This window comes from Triticum aestivum, chromosome 2A, assembly GCF_018294505.1.
Source record: "Triticum aestivum cultivar Chinese Spring chromosome 2A, IWGSC CS RefSeq v2.1, whole genome shotgun sequence".
Classification (NCBI taxonomy): domain Eukaryota; kingdom Viridiplantae; phylum Streptophyta; class Magnoliopsida; order Poales; family Poaceae; genus Triticum; species Triticum aestivum.
The window spans coordinates 665,056,539-665,081,883 of record NC_057797.1 but is presented as its reverse complement, the minus strand read 5'-3'; the positions used below and the strand labels follow the sequence as shown (position 1 = coordinate 665,081,883).

At 44.3% G+C, this 25,345-nt stretch overlaps 1 pseudogene; it reads right to left on the bottom strand.

The window, feature by feature from the left end:
• LOC123191818 (polygalacturonase ADPG1-like) overlaps window positions 1–23,140 on the bottom strand; it is a 42,357-nt pseudogene extending 19,217 nt beyond the window's left edge.
• Between the last annotated feature and the right edge of the window lie 2,205 nt (window positions 23,141–25,345).

Genomic DNA, 25,345 nt, shown 5'->3' with positions numbered 1-25,345 from the left:
TTCGAGGGTATGATCATCTTGCCTGCAAAGTTGTCAGAGTTGACTGGATCCTCGAAAGCAAACTCAACGGGCTCCTCGTTAGCGAACTCGTCTCCCGGCTCTACCCAAACAAGACAAATAAGTAACAAGGACACAATCAACCACGCGCAAGGCTCAAACAAAATGACGCAAAGATAGTATGCTATGCGGGATGCGATATGGGATGCACATGCAAGATTTTACAAAGAAAGCATGAACCTGGCCTCAACTTGGAAATCCAAGTGTGCCACTGGAAAGGTGAGGTCAAACCGCTTGAAAACGATATAAAGAACGCCGGAATCAGAGTTACGGTTTGAAAATGGCAAACAATTCAAATATGACCACGTTCTGCGATTTACAGCAAGTAGCCATCTAAATGCAACAAGATGAACATGCTACAACACCCAAACATGGCATCAAAATGCATGGAAGGGATCCATCCATGATGCTTAACAAAAGACTAGAACTGAGCTATGGCCAATTCATCCATTAACAGGTTCAAACAAGCATGGCAAAAATGCATTTGGTAAACAAATTTCAGACTTAGTGAAATCAACACTTGTCTGAAATTTTAGATCAGGTAGCTCACTTTGGAGCATGAAAACTATATGCTACAGGACCTGAACATGGCAAAGTAAAGCATGTCATGGAGCTACTCAAAGAGCTTAACAAAAGTCCCTTAGTGACCTTGAGACAAAAGGGATCAGAAAATACATTTGCAAGCATGTGAACATGGCAAAAACATAATCAGTTCTCAGACTTAGTGAAAACTGGAGCATGCTGAAACAGATATCAAGTAGACATGTTTACGAGCTCGATGCACTCACTACAGAGCAAGTCATGACAATCTAAGCATACACCCATCAAGAAAACACATAATACAAGCTAGACATGGCAAGAACAATAACATAGCATGCACGGATCAACTACAACATCCTCGGCAAAATTGCTAACAAGTAGACAATCTGCCCAGATTCATGAAATGACAAAAGTAGAGCTCGATTGACTCAAACTAGGGTGCTCCATAATTGCAAACAGAGACATGGATGGATATAGCACTACAAGATTAACAAAACATCCTTACTGATCATCCTCAAAAGAGGCACGGATCACTAGGAAACAACATGAACATATGGCATATTGAGATAAACAGATCAAGGACTTAGTGGAAATGCTAAGTCCCTGAAATCAGCATTTACGAATGCTCCACTTTGCAAGCTTGTGCTAGTCACCACACACATCACAAAAATACATGGGTTGCACCTCTGGATAGATGGTAAAGCATATAACAAAACTCATGTAGAGCTCAGGGGCATATCATGCACACAATAATCATGGCAAAAATGACAAATGTCTAATTGGAGCAGCACATCTGACAATTATCTCAAATAGCACTCTTCCAACAGTATTTCGGGCATCAAGACGAACTCAAATGAAAATGATGCAATGAGATGAAATGATGTGCTCTCTGAGACGAACATTTTTATATGCTATATGCCCAAAACGAAGCTACGGATGCGGAGTTACGATGCAATGAACATGGGCATATGGATCTGGAAATCAGGGACTTAGAAGAAAATTCCACCTTGCGGATTAGGGTTGACCCGGGCACGCAAAATGAGGCGGTGGCGGATCTCGTCGGAGATGACGACGACGGCGGCCGGCGAGGTCGGGGTCGCCGGATTCGGCCCTCCCGCGGCCGGATCTGGCCGGAGGTGAGTCGCGGGCGCCGGGAGGAGGCGGCGGCCGGCGAGGACTGTGGCGGCGGGCGGCGGAGCAGGCCGGCGAGGTCGGGCGGTGAGGTGGCGTGGCGGCCGGCGACGAGGTGGTGGCGGCGGGCGGCGGAGCAGGCCGGCGGAGGAGGAGCCACCGGGCGGCGCGGGCGACGGGCTCGCGGGGGCCCGACTCGGGCCTCCCGGGCCGGAGCGGCGGCGGCGGGGGCGTGCCACGTGTCACGCGCCGATTGGCGCGGGCGCGGCGGCAGGATTTGTCCGGCGCTGACCGGACGTGTCCGGCGCGCGGATGGAGCGGGGCTACGGTTTGGGGGAGAGTGGAACCGCGAATTTTTAGGAGGGGTCTATATATAGACATAGAGGGAGCTAGGAGTGTCCAAATGAGGTGCGGTTTTCGGCCACGCGATCGTGATCGAACGCTCTAGATGATGGAGAGGGTTTTGGTGGGTTTTGGGCCAAAATGGAGGGGTGTTGGGCTGCAACACACACGAGGCCTTTTCGGTCCTTCGGTTAACCGTTGGAGCATCGAACGAAGTCCAAATGGTACGAAACTTGACAGGCGGTCTACCGGTAGTAAACCAAGGCCGCTTGGCAAGTCTCAGTCCAATCTAGAAATGTTTAATCCCCACACATGAAAGAAAGGTAGAAATGACCACCGGAGGAGAACGAAGCGCCGGAATGCAAAACAGACAACGGAGAAAATGCTCGAATGCATGAGAGGAACACGTATGCAAATGCAATGCACATGATAACATGATATGAGATGCATGACAACGACAACAACACACGGAGACAAAAACCCGAACCCGAGAAAATAAAATAACTTAACGCCGGAAACGGCAAGAGTTGGATTACATATTAGGCAAATCATATCCGGGGTGTTACAACACTCCACCACTACGAAAGGATCTCGTCCCGAGATCTAGGACTGAAAGAACACTGGGTATTCAGAACGGAGGTGATCCTCGCGTTCCCAGGTAGCTTCATGGTCGGAATGGTGTGACCACTTGACTTTGAGGAATTTGATTGACTTGTTGCGAGTCTTGCGTTCAGTCTCTTCAAGAATAGCAACGGGGTGCTCACGATAAGAGAGATCTTCTTGGAGCTCAATGTCCTCAAAGTTGACGGTGCGGTCAGGAGTCTTGAAGCACTTTCGGAGCTGAGAGACATGGAACACGTCATGAACATTTGCAAAGTTTGAAGGAAGCTCGAGTTGATAGGCGAGATCGCCTCTCTTGCTGACGATCTTGAAAGGTCCCACGTATCTAGGGGCAAGCTTCCCTTTGATACCGAAGCAATGAGTACCTTTCATTGGAGAGACGCGGAGGTAAACATGATCTCCGATCTCGAAAGCCAAATCATGGTGCTTACTATCATAGTAGCTCTTCTGGCGGGATTGGGCTGCTTTGAGGTTATCTCGAATGACTTTGCACATTTCCTCTGCCTCTGTGATTAAGTCATTACCCAAAAGCTGACGTTCACCGGTTTCAGACCAGTTGAGAGGGGTACGGCACTTCCTGCCATACAGAATTTCAAATGGGCCCTTGCCCGGACTTGCTTGAAAACTGTTGTTGTAGGAGAATTTAGCATAAGGAAGACAATCCTCCCACTTCATGCCGAAGGAGATCACACAAGCCCTGAGCATATCTTCAAGAATCTGGTTGACACGCTCGACTTGACCGCTAGTTTGAGGATGGAAAGCTGTGCTGAAGCGGATGTTGGTGCCCATGGCCTTCTGAAAAGAATCCCAAAACTTGGAGGTAAAGATGCTGCCACGGTCTGAAGAGATCACTTGTGGAATACCGTGCAGAGAGACAATTCGAGAGGTATAGAGCTCCGCCAATTGAGCTGCAGTGATTGACTCTTTGATAGGCAGAAAGTGAGCCACTTTAGTGAGTTTGTCGATGACAACGAATATAGCATCATTGCCACGCTTGGACTTTGGAAACCCAGTCATGAAGTCCATCTCAATGTGGTCAAACTTCCATTCTGGAATGGCAAGAGGTTGGAGGAGACCAGCTGGCCTTTGGTGTTCTGCCTTCACTCTTCTGCAGACATCACATTCATTCACGAACTAAGCAATCTCGCGCTTCATTCGAGTCCACCAATAAGCCTGCTTGAGGTCCTCATACATCTTCGTGCTCCCAGGGTGGATGGGAGGAGAGAATTGTGAGCCTCATCCATGATCACTTTATGAAGGTCACCTTTGGGCACAACAATACGATCCTCGAAGAAGAGAGTATCCTTGTCATCAAGGCGGTAGCACTTGTACTTGGGTTGACTCTTGGCAATCCCAATCTTCACCTTTTTCACCATAGCATCAAGAAGCTGGGCTTGGTGAATCTGGTCTTCCAAGGTAGGAGAGACTTGAAGGTTGGCGAGGAAACCTTGAGGAACAACTTTCAGATTAAGTTTGCGGAAAGCTTCACAAAGCTCGGGTTGATAAGGCTTGAGAATCAGGCTGTTGCAATAAGCCTTCCTGCTCAATGCGTCAGCAATCACATTGGCCTTGCCTGGAGTATACTCGATACTTGGATTATACTCTTGAATCATTTCGACCCATCGAGTTTGCCTGAGGTTGAGATTAGGCTAAGTGAAGATGTACTTGAGACTCTTGTGATCAGTGAAAATGTCCACTTTTCTTCCCAATAAAAGATGTCTCCAAGTCAAAAGAGCATGCACAACTGCCGCCAACTCAAGGTCATGAGTGGGGTAGTTCTTCTCGTTGGGCTTCAACTGGCGAGAGGTATAAGCCACAACTTTCTTCTCTTGCATCAACACTGCGCCAAGACCTTGGAGAGAGGCATCGCAAAAGACCTCGTACGGCTTGGATTCATCAGGCGGAGTCAAAACTGGAGCAGTGACCAATTTCTCTTTCAAAGTGTTGAAAGCAATGTCACACTCCGGAGACCAAACGTACTTGACGTGCTTCTGGAGAAGATTTGAGAGAGGCTTCGCGATCTTAGAAAAGTTTTCAACGAATCTTCGACAGTAGCTTGTGAGACCGAGGAAGCTATGGAGTTGCTTCACGTTCTGAGGTGGTTCCCAATTCACAATTGCAGACACCTTCTCTGGATTCACCGCAATGCCCTTGGCAGAGATGATATGACCAAGATAAAGAACCTCATCGAACCAAAATTCGCACTTGGAGAACTTGGCGTAGAACTTGTGTTCCCTGAGCTTATCGAGTACCACACGCAAGTGCTTGGCATGATCTTCCTTGTTCTTCGAAAAGACCAGAATGTCGTCGAGATAGACCAAAACAAAGTCATTGGTGTAGGCATTGAAGATGAAGTTCATCATGCGAGAGAAAGTCGGAGGAGTGTTGACGAGGCCAAAAGACATGACAGTGTATTCATATGAACCAAAGCTTGTCCTGAAAGCCGTCTTGGGAATATCTTGCTCGCGGATTCGAATCTGATGATAACCCATACGGAGATCAAGCTTGGAGAATACTTGGGCACCTTTGAGTTGTTCGAACAGCTCGTTTATGTTGGGAAGTGGGTATTTGTTCTTGATGGTCTTCTTGTTCAATGGACGGTAATCAACACAAAGTCGGTCCGTTCCATCCTTCTTCTTCACAAAAAGAACACCACAACCCCACGGAGAAGAACTAGGTCGGATGAGGCCCATTCTCTCTTGAACATCGAGTTGCTTCTTCAGCTCCTTGAACTCTTCAGGTCCGAGCTTGTAAGGACGCTTGCACACAGGTTCCGTGCCAGGCTCAAGATCGATGACGAATTCAACTGGCCGGTGTGGAGGCATTCCTGGAAGCTCTTCTGGAAAGACGTTTTGATATTCGCAAACGACTGGAATTTGCGAGATAGCATCCAGTTCACCCTTCTCATTGAGAGAGAACAGACGGATGGTATCATCACGAGCGGCAAAGACAATTACATCCTCAGACGAATGAGTCAATTGAATCTGTCTGGCTGCACAATCAAGCTGAGCCTTGTGCTTAGAAAGCCAATCCATTCCGAGAATAAGATCAATGTCCGAGTCACCAAGAACCATTAGGGAAGAAAGGAACTTGTAGTCGCCCAAGGTGATAGTAACATCTGGCACCTCCAGACTTGCACTCAAACGTTTGCCAGGAGAAACGATATCCATTTGTTTACCCAAATGAGAAGAAACGAATTCATGCTTGGTAAAAAATGGCTTTGACATGAAACAATGCGATGCACCAGTGTCAAAAAGAACTCTTGCAAGAATATCGTTAACAGGAAGGTTACCCATGATGACATCTGACGAGTCCTCTGCCTGAGCTGCATTCATCAAGTTGACCTTGGCGTGCTTGGGGTTATGCTTGACCACAGCTGTACTTGCCGATCTCACAGGAGGAGGAGGAGGAAGACGCCTCTGATTGAAGCATTTGTTGGCATAGTGACCCTTCTGTTGGCACTTGTTGCACGTGACCTTTGAAAGCGGACGGTGATACGGAGCACTCGATCTTGGAGCTTGAGACGAAGTCTTGTTCTGAAAGCCAGGGTTGGGTGGGTGGGAACATCCACTTCCACGTTTGCTCTTTTGTTGGTACGGCTGACGGAATGGAGGAGGAGGAAGCCAAAACTTCTGCTGCTTGGCCACTTGAGTAGAGGAAGAAGGAGTAGCATCTCTGACTCGCTTCTTGGAAGCATCACACCTTAGTTGAGCGGCCTCTTGCTTCAATGCCATGTTGTAGAACTCATCGTATCTCAAGGGCTCAAAGAGAACAAGAGCTAGCTGAATTTCTTCTCTGAGACCACCCCTGAATTGGTATATCATGCTCTTGTCGTCGGGGACGTCCTGCTTAGCAAAGCGGGCGAGCTTCTGAAACGACTTGTTGTAGTCATAGACAGACAAAGAGCCTTGCTTCAGGTTGTGGAATTCCTCATGCTTGCTTTCAACCACGCTCTGAGGAATATGATGAGCTTTGAAGTCTTGACGGAATTCATTCTAGGTAATCACACGGCCTCCTCTGGAATCCTTGTACTGCAGGAACCATTCTGCAGCTTGGTCTTTGAGTTGGAAGGAAGCGAACTTGACAAAGTCCTCAGGCCTGACGTTACTGCACTCGAAATGCTTGCACAGATCCATGAGCCAATCGTCAGCATCAGTTGCCTCAACACAATTGCTGAAAGTCTTTGGCCCGTTAGCAAGGAACTGGTTGAGTGTAGCAAAGTGATTCTGATTGTTGCCTTGGTTGCCTTGGTTCGCTTGATTGCGCTCTTGAAGAATTTGCATGATCAACTGTGTGTTTGCATTGATTGCGGCCATCACAGCTTGCCATGCCTCTGGAGGAGGAGGAGGTGGTGGCGGATCCTGATTCTGATTCTGGTTGGTGCTCTTAGCGGGAGCCATCCTGAAGAGGGTGACAACCGTTAGCACATTGATAGATAAAATGAAGCTGAATCAAACGGGTTGAAATTGCAACATATAGTCTTCACATCCGAACATAAGAACGAATGCATTCCACTTGAAATGGTCACATATCCATAAATTGATAAGCCACTTAGAATTTAGGTAGAGAAATAAATTAACAAGGTACGGATCAAGAACAAATACTCGGTAAGAAATCCCAATCTCAAACCAATATCCGTGGAAGAAGAACTAGAGCTACAAGAATTCCCACCTATGAAACTCCCGAACCTTTCCGGTTATGCAATCAGGTGTTGGGGATACAGGGGAAGCATAATATCTCACCCAAATCTAGCAAATCCTACATCCAGCTATATCCATCCTTCAACACATAACCGAGAAAAACTTCGGAAACCATCTACCTCAACCTTCGAAAAGCATCCGTTATACAAGTTATGGTGATACTCCCGAACTCCCGCCCCAGTACTGGGTGGCGTCGAGGTTATCTCACCAACGAACTGCATAAAAGAGATTTTCGATGTCAGCATACTAAAATCAGGTATTCCAGAACTGCAACGATAAAATTGTGACGACAACACCTCAGAGCTCAACTCTCTGGGACACTGCCACAACCCCTAAAGACAGGAGGCACCAAGAACAATGTTCTTGTCACAAAACCATCGAAACGATTCCAAGATACCCGCGTGATCCTAAATTTTTTTAGTGAAATTTGAGAAGAGAATAGTCAAAACTCTACGTCAGGATGCCTTACCAGAGCGATGAGGAGAATGGGGAGTAAAAAGAATTCCTAAACTCTCCAATATATAATTCCTAAATGACTCAAAATATTTTTTTCTAGACTCAACTCGGCCGCTAAAAACGATCAAGCAATGGGGGCTCCTAAGGTCGGGGAAGGCTCTGATACCAACTTGTAACGCCCTCGATGCGGCTATAGCTCCCACATGTCGAGGCACGACTTAGAGGCATAACTGCATTGAAAGCAATGTCGCAAGTTAGGCAATCTTCACAACAACCCATGTAATATAGATAATAAAGGGGAGATACATAGTTGGCTTACACTCGCCACGCCAATCAAAGTACATAAATAGCATTAAATCAATCAAACACTCATGGCCCGACTACGGCGCCAAAATAAAAGATAAACCCAACATGCGACACGGTCCCGATCACCCCAACTGGGCACCACTACTGATCATCAGGGAAAGACACATAATATCGGCGTGAGTCCTCGTCGAACTCCCACTTGAGCTCAAGCACGTCATCTGGAACGGAATCATCAGGCCCTGCATCTGGTTTGGAAGTAATCTGTGAGCCACAGGGACTCAGCAATCTCGCACCCTCGCGATCAAGACTATTTAAGCTTATAGGTAAGGGCAAGGTAAAATATGTGGAGCTGCAGCAAGCGACTAGCATATATGGTGCCTAACCTGTTCGCAAAAGAGAGCGAGAAGAGAAGGCAAAGCGCGAACGAATAACTAGAGAGCAACCTGTGGCAAGCATTACTCCAACACCGTGTTCACTTCCCGGACTCCGCCGAGAAGAGACCATCACGGTAACTCACACTGTTGATTCATTTTAATTAAGTTAAGGTTCAAGTTGTCTACAACCGGACATTAACAAATTCCCATCTGCCCGTAACCGCGGGCACGGCTTTCAAAAGTTCAAATCCCTGCAGGGGAGTCCCAACTTATCCCATGACAAGCTCTCACGGTCAACGAAGGAATAGACCTTCTCCCGAGACATTCCGATCAGACTCGGTATCCCGGTTCTACAAGACACTTTGACAAGTTAAAACAAATCCAGCAACACCGCCCGAATGTGCCGACAAATCCCGATTAGAGCTGCACATATCTCGTTCACAGGTCACACTCAGATAGGTCAAGCTACGAGTAAAACCAGCCCTCGAGTTTCCCCGAGGTGGCCCCGCAGGCTGCCTGGTTCGGACCAACACTCATAGGAGCACTGACCCGGGGGGGGGGGTTAAATAAGATGACCCTCGGGCTCCGGAAACCCAAGGGAAAAAGAGGCTAGGTGGCAAATGGTAAAACCAAGGTTGAGCATTGCTGGAAAAGCTTTAATCAAGGCGAACTATCAAGGGGTTCCCATTATCACCCAACCGCGTAAGGAACGCAAAATCCGGGAACATAACACCGATATGACGGAAACTAGGGCGGCAAGAGTGGAACAAAACACTAGGCGAGAGGCCGAGCCTTCCACCCTTTACCAAGTATATAGATGCATTAAGATAACAAGCAATATAATGATATCCCAACAAGTAAATAATGTTCCAACAAGGAACGGTCTCCAATCTTCACCTGCAACTAGCAACGCTATAGGAGGGGCTGAGCAAAGCGGTAACATAGCCAGTCAACGGTTTGCTAGGACATGGTGGGTTAGAGGTTTGACATGGCAATTTGGGAGGCATGATAAGCAAGTGGTAGGCATCGTAGCATAGGCATAGCAAAAGAGCGAGCATCTAGCAAAGCAAAGATATTAGTGATTTCGAGGGTATGATCATCTTGCCTGCAAAGTTGTCAGAGTTGACTGGATCCTCGAAAGCAAACTCAACGGGCTCCTCGTTAGCGAACTCGTCTCCCGGCTCTACACAAACAAGACAAACAAGCAACAAGGACACAATCAACCACGCTACAAGTAGCCATCTAAATGCAACAAGATGAACATGCAACAAGATGAACATGCTATAGCACCCAAACATGGCATCAAAATACATGGCAGGGATCCATCCATGATGCTTAACAAAAGACTAGCACTGAGCTATGGCCAATTCATCCATTAACAGGTTCAAACAAGCATGGCAAAAATGCATTTGGTAAACAGATTTCAGACTTAGTGAAATCAACACTTGTTTGGAATTTTAGATCAGGTAGCACACTTTGGAGCATGAAAACTATATGCTACAGGACCTGAACATGGCAAAGTAAAGCATGTCATGGAGCTACTCAAAGAGCTTAACAAAAGTCCCTTAGTGACCTTGAGCCCAAAGGGATCAGAAAATACATTTGCAAGCATGTGAACATGGCAAAAACATAATCAGTTCTCAGACTTGGTGAAAACTGGAGCATGCTGAAACAGATATCAAGTAGACATGTTTACGAGCTTGATGCACTCACTACAGAGCAAGTCACGACAATCTAAGCATACACCCATCAAGAAAACACATAATATAAGCTAGACATGGCAAGAACAATAACATAGCATGCACGGATCAACTACAACATCCTCGGCAAAATTGCTAACAAGTAGACAATCTGCCCAGATTCACGAAATGACAAAAGTAGAGCTCGATTGACTCAAGCTAGGGTGCTCCATAATTGCAAACAAAGACATGGATGGATATAGCACTACAAGATTAACAAAACATCCTTACTGATCATCCTCAAAAGAGGCACGGATCACTAGGAAACAACATGAACATATGGCATATGGAGATAAACAGATCAAGGACTTAGTGGAAATGCTAAGTCCCTGAAATCAGCATTAACGAATGCTCCACTTTGCAAGCTTGTGCTAGTCACCACACACATCACAAAAATACATGGGTTGCACCTCTGGATAGATGGTAAAGCATATAACAAAACTCATGTAGAGCTCAGGGGCATATCATGCACACAATAATCATGGCAAAAATGACAAATGTCTAATTGGAGCAGCACATCTGACAATTATCTCAAATAGCACTCTTCCAACAGCATTTCGGGTATCAAGACGAACTCAAATGAAAATGATGCAATGAGATGAAATGATGTTCTCTCTGAGGCGAACATTTTGATATGCTATATGCCCAAAATGGAGCTACGGATGCGGAGTTACGATGCGATGAACATGGGCATATGGATCTGGGAATCGGGGACTTAGAAGAAAATTCCACCTCGCGGATTAGGGTTGACCCGGGCACGCAAAACGAGGCGGTGGAGGATCTCGCCGGAGATGACGACGACGACGGCCGGCGAGGTCGGGGTCGCCGGATCCGGCCCTCCCGCGGCCGGATCTGGCCGGAGGCGAGGCGCGCGCGCCGGGAGGAGGCGGCGGCCGGCCAGGACTGTGGCGGCGGGCGGTGGAGCAGGCCGCCGAGGTCGGGCGGCGAGGCGGTAGTGAGGTGGCGCGGCGGCCGGCGACGAGGTGGTGGCGGCGGGCAGCGGAGCAGGCCGGCGGAGGAGGAGCCACCGGGCGGCGCGGGCGACGGGCTCGCGGGGGCCCGACTCGGGCCTCCCGGGCCGGAGCGGCGGGGGCGTGCCACGTGTCACGCGCCGATTGGCGCGGGCGCGGTGGCGGGATTTGTCCGGCGCGCGGATGGAGCGGGGCTAGGGTTTGGGGGAGAGTGGAACCGCGGATTTTTTGGAGGGGTCTATATATAGACATAGAGGGAGCTAGGAGTGTCCAAATGCGGTGCGGTTTTCGGCCACACGATTGTGATCGAACGCTCTAGATGATGGAGAGAGTTTTGGTGGGTTTTGGGCCAAAATGGAGGGGTGTTGGGCTGCAACACACACGAGGCCTTTTCGGTCCCTCGGTTAACCGTTGGAGCATCAAACGAAGTCCAAATGGTACGAAACTTGACAGGCGGTCTACCGGTATTAAACCAAGGCCGCTTGGCAAGTCTCGGTCCAATCCGGAAATGTTTAATCCCCACACACGAAAGAAAGGTAGAAATGACCACCAGAGGAGAACGAAGCGCCGTAATGCAAAACGGACAACGGGGAAAATGCTCGAATGCATGAGATGGACACGTATGCAAATGCAATGCACATGATGATATGATATGAGATGCATGACAACGACAACAACACACGGAGACAAAAACCCGAACCCGAGAAAATAAAATAACTTAACGCCGGAAACGGCAAGAGTTGGATAACATATTAGGCAAATCATATCCGGGGTGTTACAACCTTATACCTTGAAATTTAGTGAGAGATCATCTTATAATGCTACTGCTGTATTAAGCAAAATAAGATGCATAAAGGATAAACATCACATGCAATCAATATAACTGATATGATATGGCCATCATCATCTTGTGCCTTTGATCTCCATCTCCCAAGCACCGTTATGATCACCATCGTTACCAGCTTGACAACTTGATCTCCATCGTAGCATCGTTGTCGTCTTGCCAACTATTGCTTCTACGACTATCGCTACCGCTTAGTGATAAAGTAAAGCAATTACATGGCGATTGCATTTCATACAATAAAGTGAAAACCATATGGCTCCTACCAGTTGCCGATAACAGTGTTACACAACATGATCATCTCATACAATAATTTATATAATCGCATCTTGACCATATCACATCACAACATGCCCTGCAAAAACAAGTTAGACGTCCTCTACTTTGTTGTTGCAAGTTTTACATGGCTGCTACGGGCTTAGCAAGAACCGTTCTTACGTACGCATCAAAAACCATAACGCGGTATAGTGATTGCTTTTTGATCTTCAGTAAGAACCCTATTCATTGAATCCGATTCAACTAAAGTTGGAGAAACTGACACCCACCAACCACCTGTGTGCAAAGCACGTCGGTAGAACCAGTCTCATGAACGCAATCATGTAATGTCGGTCCGGGCCGCTTCATCCAACAATACCGTCGAATCAAGAAACAACTAGTGACGGCAAGCAATATGTATATACCCACGCCCACAACTCATTTGTGTTCTACTCATGCATATAACATCTACGCATAGACCTAGCTCGGATGCCACTGTTGGGGAATGTAGTATTTCAAAAAAAAATCCTACGATCATGCAAGATCTATCTAGGGATGCATAGCAACGAGAGGGGAGAGTATGAAAACATACATGCTACGTCTTGAGCTTGCGTTGGTTTTCCCCAAAGAGGAAGGGATGATGCAGCAGAGTAGCGTAAGTATTTCCCTCAGTTTTTGAGAACCAAGGTATCAATCCAGTAGGAGCCCACGCTCAAGTCCCTGGTACCTGCACAAAGCGATAGCTACCCGCAACCAACGCGATTAGGGGTTGTCAAGCCCTTCACGGTCACTTACAAGAGTGAGATCTGATAGATAGAATATTTTTGGTATTTTTGATATAAAGATGCAAAGTAAAAAGTAAAAGCAAAGTAAATAGCAAAACAAGATTAAAGTGATGGAGATTGATATGATGAGAATAGACCCGGGGGCCATAGGTTTCACTAGTGGCTTCTCTCGAGAGCATAAGTTTTCTACGGTGGGTGAACAAATTACTGTTGAGCAATTGACAGAATTGAGCATAGTTATGAGAATATCTAGGCATGATCATGTATATAGGCATCACGTCCGTGACAAGTAGATCGAAACGATTCTGCATCTACTACTATTACTCCACTCATCGACCGCTATCCAGCATGCATCTAGAGTATTAAGTTAAAAACAGAGTAACGCTTTAAGCAAGATGACATGATGTAGAGAGATAAATTCATGCAATATGAAATAAACCCCATCTTGTTATCCTCGATGGCAACGATATAATACGTGTCTTGCTGCCCCTTCTGTCACTGGGAAAGAACACCGCAAGATCGAACCCAAAGCTAAGCACTTCTCCCATGGCAAGAACTACCAATCTAGTTGGCCAAACCAAACGGATAATTCGAAGAGACTTGCAAAGATAACCAATCATACATAAAAGAATTCAGAGAAGATTCAAATATTGTTCATAGATAGACTTGATCATAAACCCACAATTCATCGGTCTCAACAAACACACCGCAAAAGAAGAAGATTACATCGAATAGATCTCCACAAGAGAGGGGGAGAACATTGTATTGAGATCCAAAAAGAGAGAAGAAGCCATCTAGCTACTAACTATGGACCCGAAGGTCTGAGGTAAACTACTCACACTTCATCGGAGGGGCTATGATGATGTAGAAGCCCTCTGTGATGACGGCCCTCTCCGGCGGAGCTCCGGAATAGGCTCCAAGATGGGATCTCGTGGATACAGAAAGTTGCGGCGGTGGAATTAGTTTTTTTGCTCCTGTTCTGATCGTTTGGGAGTACGTGGGTATATATAGGAGGAAGGAGTACGTCGGTGGAGCACCGAGGGAGCCACGAGGCAGGGGGCGCGCCCTGTAGGGGGGCGCGCCCCCTACCCTCGTGACCACCTCCGGTACTTCTTGGAGTAGGGTCCAAGTCTCCTGGGTCTTATCCGAGAAGAAAATCACGTTCCAAAAAGGATTTTTCTGTTTGGACTCCGTTTGATATTTTGTTTCTTCGAAACACTGAAATAGGCAAAAAACATCAATTCTGGGCTGGGCCTCCGGTTAATAGGTTAGTCCCAAAAATAATATAAAAGTGGAAAATAGAGCCCAGTATAGTCCAAAACAGTAGATAATATAGCATGGAGCAATCAAAAATTATAGATATGTTGGAAACGTATCAGGCATCCCCAAGCTTAATTCCTGCTCGTCCTCGAGTAGGTAAATGATAAAAAGAGAATTTTTGATGTGGAGTGCTACTTGGCATAATTTCAATGCAAAATTTCTTAATTGTGGTATGGATATTCAGATTAGAAAGATTCAAGACAAAAGTTCATATTGACATAAAAGAATAATAACACTTCAAGCATACTAATAAAGTAATTATGTCTTCTCAAAATAACATGGCCAAAGAAAGTTATCCCTACAAAATCATATAGTCTGGCTATGCTCTATCTTCACCACACAAAGTATTTAAATCATGCACAACCCCGATGACAAGCCAAGCAATTGTTTCATACTCTAACTTTTTCAAAACTTTTTCAATCTTCACGCAATACATGAGCGTGAGCCATGGACATAGCACTATGTGGAATAGAAGGGTGGTTGTGGAGAAGACAAAAAGAGGGGAAGATAGTCTCACATCAACTAGGCGTATCAACGGGCTATGGAGAGGCCCATCAATAGATATCAATGTGAGTGAGTAGGGATTGCCATGCAACGGATGCACTAGAGCTATAAGTATATGAAAGCTCATCAAAAGAAACTAAGTGGATGTGCATCCAACTCGCTTGCTCACGAAGACCTAGGGCAATTTGAGGAAGCCCATCATTGGAATATACAAGCCAAGTTCTGTGATGAAAAATTACCACTAGTATATGAAAGTGACATAACAAGAGACTCTCTATCATGAATATCATGGTGCTACTTTGAAGCACAAGTGTGGTAAAAGGATAGTAACATTGTCCCTTCTCTCTTTTTCTCTCATTTTTTTATTTGGGCCTCTTCTCTTTTTTTATGGCCTCTTTTTTCGTCCGGAGTCTCATCCCGACTTATGGGGGAATCATAGTCTCCATCATCCTTTCCTCACTTGGGATAATGCTCTAGAAAATGATGATCATCACACTTTTTATTTTTCTTACAACTCAACAATTACAACTCGATACTTAGAACAAATATGACTCTATATGAATGCTTCCGACGGTGTACCGGGATATGCAATGAATCAAGAGTGACATGTATGAAAGAATTATGAATGGTGGCTTTGCCACAAATACGATGTCAACTACATGATCATGCTAGCTATATGACAATGATGGAGCGTGTCATAATAAACGAAATGGTGGAAAGTTGCATGGCAATATATCTCGGAATGGCTATGGAAATGCCATGATAGCTAAGTATGGTGGCTGTTTTGAGGAAGGTATATGGTGGGTGTATGATACCGGCGAAAGGTGCACGGTATTAGAGAGGCTAGCAATGGTGGAAGGATGGGAAAAAGTGCATATAATCCATGGACTCAACATTAGTCATAAAGAACTCATATAATTATTGCAAAAATCTAGAAGTTATCAAAGCAAAGTATTACATGCATGCTCCTAGGGGGATAGATTGGTAGGAAAAGACCATCGCTCGTCCCCGACCGCCACTCATAAGGAAGACAATCAATAAATAAATTATGCTCCGACTTCATCACATAACGGTTCACCATACGTGCATGCTACGGGAATCACAAACTTTAACACAAGTATTCTTTAAATTTACAACTACTAAACTAGCATAACACTAATATTATCACCTCCATATCTCAAAACAATTATCATGCTTCAATCTTCTCTTAGTATTCAACGCACTCAAAAGAAAATTTCACATATCTTGAACACCAAGCATATTTATATTAAGCAAATTACCATGCTATTAAGACTCTCAAAATAATTTAAGTGAAGCATGAGAGGTCAATAGTTTATTTAAAACAAACCACCACCGTGCTCTAAAATATCTAAGTGAAGCACATAGAGCAAAATTATAATGCTCAAAAGATATAAGTGAAGCACGTAGAGCAAAACTACATAGCTCAAAAGATATAAGTGAAGCACATAGAGTATTCTATCAAATTTTAATTCATATTTGACTCTCTCAAAAGGTGTGTACAGCAAGGATGATTGTGGCACACTAACAAACAAAGACACAAATAATACAAGACGCTCCAAGCAAAACACATATCATGTTGGTGAATAAAAATATAGCTCCAAGTAAATTACCGATGGAAGTGGACGAAAGAGGGGATGCCTTCCGGGGCATCCCCAAGCTTTGACTTTTTGGTGTCCTTGGATTATCTTGGGGTGCCATGGGCATCCCCAAGCTTAGGCTCTTTCCACTCCTTGTTCCATAATCCATCAAAAGAATTCACCCAAAACTTGAAAACTTCACAACACAAAACTCAAAATAGAAAACTCGTGAGCTCCGTTAGCGAAAGAAAACAAAAGACCACTTCAAGGTAATGTAATGAACTCATTATTTATTTATATTGGTGTTAAACCTACTGTATTCCAACTTCTCTATGGATTATAAACTATTTTACTAACCATAGATTCATGAAAATAAGCAAACAACACACGAAAAACAGAATCTGTTAAAAACAGAACAGTCTGTAGTAATCTGTAGCTAGCGCAAGATCTGGAACCCCAAAAATTCTAAAATAAATTTCTGTAAGTGAGTAATTTATCTATTAATCATCTTCAAAAATAATTAACTAAATAGCACTCTTGAAATAAAAATGACAGCAGTTCTGGTGAGCGCTAAAGTTTCTGTTTTTTACAGCAAGTTCAACAAGACTTTCCCCAAGTCTTCCCAACGGTTCTACTTGGAACAAACACTAATTAAACACAAAAAACACAACCAAAACAGAGGATAAATAATTTATTTATTGAATAACATGAAAGGATAAATATTGGGTTGTCTCCCAACAAGCGCTTTTCTTTAAATCCTTAAAGCTAGGCATTGATAATTTTAATGATGCTCACATGAAAGACAAGAATTGAAACACAAAGAGAACATCATAAAACAAGTGACAAACACATATAAGTCTAACATACTTCCTATGCATAGGTATTTTATAGGCAAACAAATTGTCAACGCAAGCAAAAACTAGCATATGCAAGGAAGCGGAAAGAAACAATAGCAATCTCAACATAACGAGGTAATTTAGTAACATGAAAATTTCTACCACCATATTTTTCCTCTCTCATAATAATTGCATGAGGGATCGTAAGCAAATTCAACAAAATAGGTATCACACAAAATATTTTCAACACTATCCATATGCATGCAAAGTTGACATTCTTCCAAAATAGTGGGATTCACATTAACTAAAGTCATGACCTTTACAAACCGACTTTCAATAATATTGCAAACACTATTATCAATCTCATATTCATCATGGGGTATAAATAAATTTTCAATATCATAAGAAGAATCACCCCAATCATGATCATTACAACAAGTAGTAGACATAGCAAAACTAGCATCCCCAAGCTTAGGGTTTTGCATACTATTAGCACAATTGACATCAAGAGAATTTATAGTAAAATCATTGCAATCATGCTTTTTATTCAAAGATCTATTGTGAATCGCTTCATAAAGTAATTCATCACACTTTTCAGATCCACGAATTTCAAGCAAAACTTCATAAAAATAATCTAGTGCACAAAACTCACTAGCAATTGGCTCATCATAATTGGGTCTCTTAAAAAGATTAGCAAGTGGATGAGGATCCATAGATCTTAGGTTCTCTGTTTAGTAATAAATAAACAACTAATCCAACCATACGAGCAAACAAGAAACGGGCAAAAAGAGGCAAATAGAGAAAGAGAGGGAGGATAGAGAGAGAGAGGGCGAATAAAACAGCAAGGGTGAAGTGGGGGAGAGGAAAACGAGAGGCAAATGACAAATAATGTAATGCGAGAGATAGGGATTGTGATGGGTACTTGGTATGTTGACTTTTTGCGTAGACTCCCCGGCAACGGTGCCAGAAATCCTTCTTGCTACGTCTTGAGCTTGCGTTGGTTTTCCCCGAAGAGGAAGGGATGATGCAGCAGAGTAGCGTAAGTATTTCCCTCAGTTTTTGAGAACCAAGGTATCAATCCAGTAGGAGCCCACGCTCAAGTCCCTCGTACCTGCACAAAGCGATAGCTACCCACAACCAATGCGATTAGGGGTTGTCAAGCCCTTCACGGTCACTTACGAGAGTGAGATCTGATAGATAGAATATTTTTGGTATTTTTGATATAAAGATGCAAAGTAAAAAGTAAAAGCAAAGTAAATAGCAAAACAAGATTAAAGTGATGGAGATTGATATGATGAGAATAGACCCGGGGGCCATAGGTTTCACTAGTGGCTTCTCTCGAGAGCATAAGTTTTCTACGGTGGGTGAACAAATTACTGTTGAGCAATTGACAGAATTGAGCATAGTTATGAGAATATCTAGGCATGATCATGTATATAGGCATCACGTTCGTGACAAGTAGATCGAAACAATTCTGCATCTACTACTATTACTCCACTCATCGACCGCTATCCAACATGCATCTAGATTATTAAGTTAAAAACAGAGTAACACTTTAAGCAAGATGACATGATGTAGAGAGATAAATTCATGCAATATGAAATAAACCCCATCTTGTTATCCTCGATGGCAACGATACAATACGTGTCTTGCTGCCCCTTCTGTCACTGGGAAAGAACATCGCAAGATCGAACCCAAAGCTAAGCACTTCTCCCATGACAAGAACTACCAATCTAGTTGGCCAAACCAAACGGATAATTCGAAGAGACTTGCAAAGATAACCAATCATACATAAAAGAATTCAGAGAAGATTCAAATATTGTTCATAGATAGACTTGATCATAAACCCACAATTCATCGGTCTCAACAAACACACCGCAAAAGAAGAAGATTACATCGAATAGATCTCCACAAGAGCGGGGGAGAACATTGTATTGAGATCCAAAAAGAGAGAAGAAGCCATCTAGCTACTAACTATGGACCCGAAGGTCTGAGGTAAACTACTCACACTTCATCGGAGGGGATATGATGATGTAGAAGCCCTCCGTGATGACGGCCCTCTCCGGCGGAGCTCCGGAACAGGCCCCAAGATGGGATCTCGTGGATACAGAAAGTTGCGGCGGTGGAATTAGTTTTTTTGCTCTTGTTCTGATCGTTTGGGGGTACGTGGGTATATATAGGAGGAAGGAGTACGTCGGTGGAGCACTGAGGGGCCCACGAGGCAGGGGGCGCGCCCTGTAGGGGGGGCGCCCCTACCCTCGTGACTGCCTCCGGTACTTCTTGGAGTAGGGTCCAAGTCTCCTGGGTCTTATCCAAGAAGAAAATCACGTTCCAAAAAGGATTTTTCTGTTTGGACTCCGTTTGATATTCTGTTTCTTCGAAACACTGAAATAGGCAAAAAACATCAATTCTGTGCTGGGCCTCCGGTTAATAGGTTAGTCCCAAAAATAATATAAAAGTGGAAAATAGAGCCCAATATAGTCCAAAACAGTAGATAATATAGCATGGAGCAATCAAAAATTATAGATACGTTGGAGACATATCAGTACCCTCGTAGACCGAAAGCGGAAGCGTTAAGAAACGCGGTTGATGTAGTCTAATGTCTTTGCCATCCAACCAATCAAGTACCGAACGCACGGCACCTTCGCGATCTGCACACGTTCAACTCGGTGACGTCCCTTGTACTCTTGATCCAGTTGAGGCCGAGGAAAGTTTCGTAAGCATGACGACATGTTGACGGTGATGATGAAGTTACCAGTGCAGGGCTTCGCCTAAGCACTACGACGATATGACCGAGGTGTGTATTTGTGGAGGGGAGCACCGCACATGGCTAAAACAATTGTAAACTTGTGTGTCTATGGGGTTCCCCCTCCCCCGTATATAAAGGAGGGGAGGAGGGGGCCGGCCGGCCATTATGGTGCGCCCCAAGGGGGGATTCCTACTCCTACTAGGAGTAGGTTTCCCCCCTTTCCTAGTCCTAATAGGAGGGGGAAGGAAGAGGAAGAGGAGAAGAAGGAAAGGCCCCCCCTCCCAATTCAGATTGGGCTTGGGGGGCGCCCCCACCTCTTGGCCGCCTCCTCTCTCTTCCACTAAAGCCCATGTAGGCCCATTAAGCCCCCGGGGGGTTCCGGTAACCCCCCGGTACCTCCGGTATATGCCCGAACTCATCTGAAACCATTCCGGTGTCCAAACATAACCTTCCAATATATCAATCTTCATGTCTCGACTATTTCAAGACTCCTCGTCATGTCCATGATCACATCCGGGACTCCGAACTACCTTCGGTACATCAAAACACTTAAACTCATAATACCGATCGTCATCGAACGTTAGGCGTGCGGACCCTACGTGTTCGAGAACTATGTAGACATGACCGAGACTCATCTCCGGTCAATAACCAATAGCGGAAACTGGATGCTCATATTGGTTCCCACATATTCTATGAAGATCTTTATCGGTCAAACCGCAAAACAACATACGTTGTCCCTTTGTCATCGGTATGTTACTTGCCCGAGATTCGATTGTCGGTATCATCACACCTAGTTCAATCTCGTTACCGGCAAGTCTCTTTGCTTGTTCCATAATGCAACATCCCGCAACTAACTAATTAGTCACATTTCTTGCAAGGCTTATAGTGATGTGCATTACTGAGAGGGCCCAGAGATACCTCTCCGATAATCGGAGTGACAAATCCTAATCTTGATCTATGCCAACTCAACAAACACCATAGGAGACGCCTGTAGAGCATCTTTATAATCACCCAATTACGTTGTGATGTTTGATAGCACACTAAGTGTTCCTCCGGTATTCGGGAGTTACATAATCTCATGGTCATAGGAACATGTATAAGTTATGGAGAAAGCAATAGCAATAAACTAAACGATCATAGTGCTAAGCTAACGGATTTGTCAAGTCAATCACATCATTCTCTAATGATGTGATCCCGTTCATCAAATGATAACTCATGTCTATGGCTAGGAAACTTAACCATCTTTGATTAACGAGCTAGTCAAGTAGAGGCATACTAGTGAGACTCTGTTTGTCTATGTGTTCACACATGTACTAAGTTTCCGGTTAATACAATTCTAGCATGAATAATAAACATTTACCATGATATAAGGAAATATAAATAACAACTTTATTATTGCCTCTAGGGCATATTTCCTTCAAAAACAACCAACATCCACCATAATCCCTTGGCACGTCAAAATTATAAAATCACATTACCTATAGGTTTGGTTACATCTCATCTTACCAGGACATGATTTTGAATAGGAGGTACAGTTTCGTGCCGAGTCCAAGGTGTGCGATAAAGGCTTGATTATCATCTCTAGTTGCCTACAAGCTGTTGTGCAGTTTGACCCATGGAGACTGAACCATGTCAATGGTAGGAATATATTCTCTTGCCAGCATGTAAGTTCAAGATCTTGCGCATCAAGGCATTCATCACTTGCTCCAAACGAAATGAATGAAATGCTACTGCTGGAGACAGACAATTTCACATATATGTAACTTGCAGTGCCTAAAGGCTAAGAGGAAGGACACAAAAATTTCTAGGAAAATTAGGAAGTAAGCATTTAGACACTATAGGTAACTAACATAAAGATGCCATGTTTAGAATAAGCCTCTTTAGCATAGTGGTCAATTTTATTTCGTGGCTATGTTCATTCCTAAAAAAATTCACATAAGCAGCAATGCACTAATTACTACATCATGATTAAGCAAGCTCTACTAACTTTTCACTGACAACTCACGTAATTCTGCACACATAGAAGTGAATGTCTCTTTTTAGCTAGCTAGGAGGGAATGTAATTAAACAACAAAGGTACCTTGAAATTAAGGTCGAATGACGACCTCGGCTTATTCCCGTCGCTGAGCGCACGATAGTGATCCTCTCCTCCACCGACATCGTGCTGAGATGTCGTTCTGAAGCGTCCGTGAGGAGGGGCGACCAAAGATGAAAGTGTCCATGGGGTGGCACAACAAGGAGGATGATTTATGGACTGCGACATCGATGACCTTGACTTCCTGCCTCCAGCTCCCGGGCACCAAACCTGACACGACTGTTGTAGATCCACTCGGCATGGCCTCCCACTCAACGAGGCCTCCGAGTAGTGCTCCAGACCTGCATCAGCACAACATCCTTCATTTTCTCTTACTTCAGCTCCTGAAGTAACATCATGAAATTGAAAATGATAAAAATTTAAAGAAATCGTCTGAAACTAAAAGACAGACAATGGATAACACATACGAGTATAAACATCACATATGTACATGCTCTTTCATTGAATACCTTGTAGGCATAGAGACAAAAATGAGATTTTTTGAGGATTGAATCAAGATAGAGGAGAAAGAGAGATAGCGGCCTGTACAGCACGCAAGGGCGAGGCAGCGAGGTGTGGCGTCTCCTGTCTTTCCATGGCCGCCTGCACCTCAGGCTCGACAACGATATCCTCTCACACAAAAAAGAGAGAGCCTGGATTCACCGGCGCGCGGAGCTCAGTCGGCTGCCATGTATAACGAAGAGGGGGTCGACGCAGCTCTCCTCGAATGCGCCGCTGCAGCCACCGTTCTCCTGCACAAGCACCAACAGCGTGCCCCAAACTGCCGGGACCAAAACCCACTCTCCTGCTCCCGCAACACGTCGCCAACAATCTCGTCGAACAAGATCCGAGCGGAATCGGCCGGCCAACCCAGTACAGCCACGGCACGCCACCGCCGCTTGTCCGCATCGTGTGCCCGCGTCGCGGACAGCCATCTCCATGCCCCGCACTCGAGCAGGAGTCGCGCAAGAAAGACGAGGAGAGGAGCCAAAGGAGATGCAGATCACAGCAGCTGGATCAGAGGGGATTGGAATGGGAGACGGGACACGGGCGTGGCGGAGGGGATTGAAGAGAGTGGCGGTGGTGATTGGCTCTAGGGTTTCCCGAGAGGCCTTTTTAGTTTCCCTTTTTTCTTTTTACCCCTCTTTTTTTCCTACCCAACCAATGTGTTCGACGTGGCACGCACAAGGAGGCGCCCTTGTAGCGTAGCTTAATGTGTTTGATGGAAGTTACCTAGACAGTGATTACTGCCACAGTTTTCACTTTGCAGGTCAACTGGTGGCAATGCTGTGCCCGGCGCCCGGCGGCTTGCGGATACAAAGACTGATATTGATTTTTTTAGTCCATACAGGGGACTAGTATTTATCGCCTGTAGCGATCGCTCGATCACAGGGCCGAAAATGGACCAGGCCCGGTACTGGTGCTCACCTTTTGTTTTAGAATTTCTGGAGACTAACTAAGCCTCGCAAGGGTCACTTTTGTGGCATGTGAGCGTGCCAAGTGGTGCATCCAGCCGCGTCACATGTCCGTACTGGATGCTCCATCTGAATTTTTTCTGTTCACATTTTGAGTTTTTTTTTCTTTTTTGGTCTTTTGTTTTTTGCTTGGTATTTCCCAGGTTTAGGAAAAACTTTTTGCGATGTACAACTATCTTCTCGAAAAGGAAAACAAACTATGAGTTTACAAGAAGCACATATTTGCTTCTCATGGAAGCATGAATTTGCTTCCGTGAGAAGTGCAACTGTGGTTCTCAAAATAAAAAAAAAATATGTACGTCCATGAAAAGTATAGATTTGCTTTCGCTAGAAACACAATTCTGTTTTTTTAAATATGCTTCCATGAGAGGCACATATTTGCTTCCACGATATACTTCTCGGGAAAAGATATTTTGTGCTTCTCGAAAAGTGGAAAAAGGGTGAAAAGCCATAACTATGCTTTCGGGCTTAGGTTTTTTTTCTTTCGCCTTCTTTGTTAATTGGTATTTTTTTGGTTGCCGTTATTTTTTGCTTTTTGTTTTTTATGAAATTTGTTTTTTCGTTGCTGGTTTTTCATGTTTTTTGGGTCAAACCCTATTAACATGGGAAGTTTTGAAAATCTCAAAGCGAGAAATCCAACCACGAAAATGATTCAGGATTAGGACACATGATTCAAAAGATAAAATATTTTGAATAAACCAGTCTAGGAAAAACGACAAAATCCCAGGTGGGCTACTTGTAACCACCTAAAAAGGTGGGGAGTGACTTTTGCAAAAGGGTAACTAGTTATTTCTGTTCCCTAAAAAAACTAGTTATTTCCATATTCCTCCCTTTTGCTCACTTAGTAAGTCTCATCGAGATGATGTCATCCATGTGCTCGGGCCTGATTCGCTTTCCTTGTTATTTGTTGTAGCCCTGCCTTTTTTCTTCTTTAATCAAGTGGGCTCATTTTCATGCCCATGTTTGTTTTTCTATTTTCGGTTGGCCTTTGAATTTGTGGATCGTGTTTTTTAACAGAAGCGGTCATCTAAGAAATAGGAACATTCCAAAAGTCAGAAGTTCAGCCGATTTGCAATGTTTAAGGGTTGTAGACATATTATTTTTCTCCATATCTATATCTATATCTATATCTATATCTACACCTACCAATAAAGCAAGGTGTGTTTCGTCAAATTTTTCATCCGTTCACCACAGAAAATATTTTCTTTATCCGAGGTGGTACTAAATTCTTATGCGTTTGTCTACTAGAAAAAGATTTTTCGTACATGGGCCACGCGCTGTGGCCTAGCAAAGCCAGCCCACTTATTTTTCTGCCCTCGCAGCTGGGGAAATTCTATTTTCCGCACAGGGCGACAAATAGTCAGAGTTTCGCACAGGACAACCAATAATATGCTGACCCATTTTTTTCTGTGTTTTACTTCTATTTTTATTCTCATTTCCCTATATCTTTTTTCACTACCAAGTTTATTTTTCTTTTAGAATTTATTTCGTAAGTAAAAAATTCTCAAAAAAATTCAGAATTACAAAACCAAATTTTGGAAAATGTTCATAATTCCAAAACTTTGTTGCTGTTTTGAAAAATATTTGGAACTTTTAAAGTTTCCCATTTTTTCAAATAATATTTCTTTACAAAATTGTTCGAGATTTCTAAAAAGAAAATGGCATTTTAAA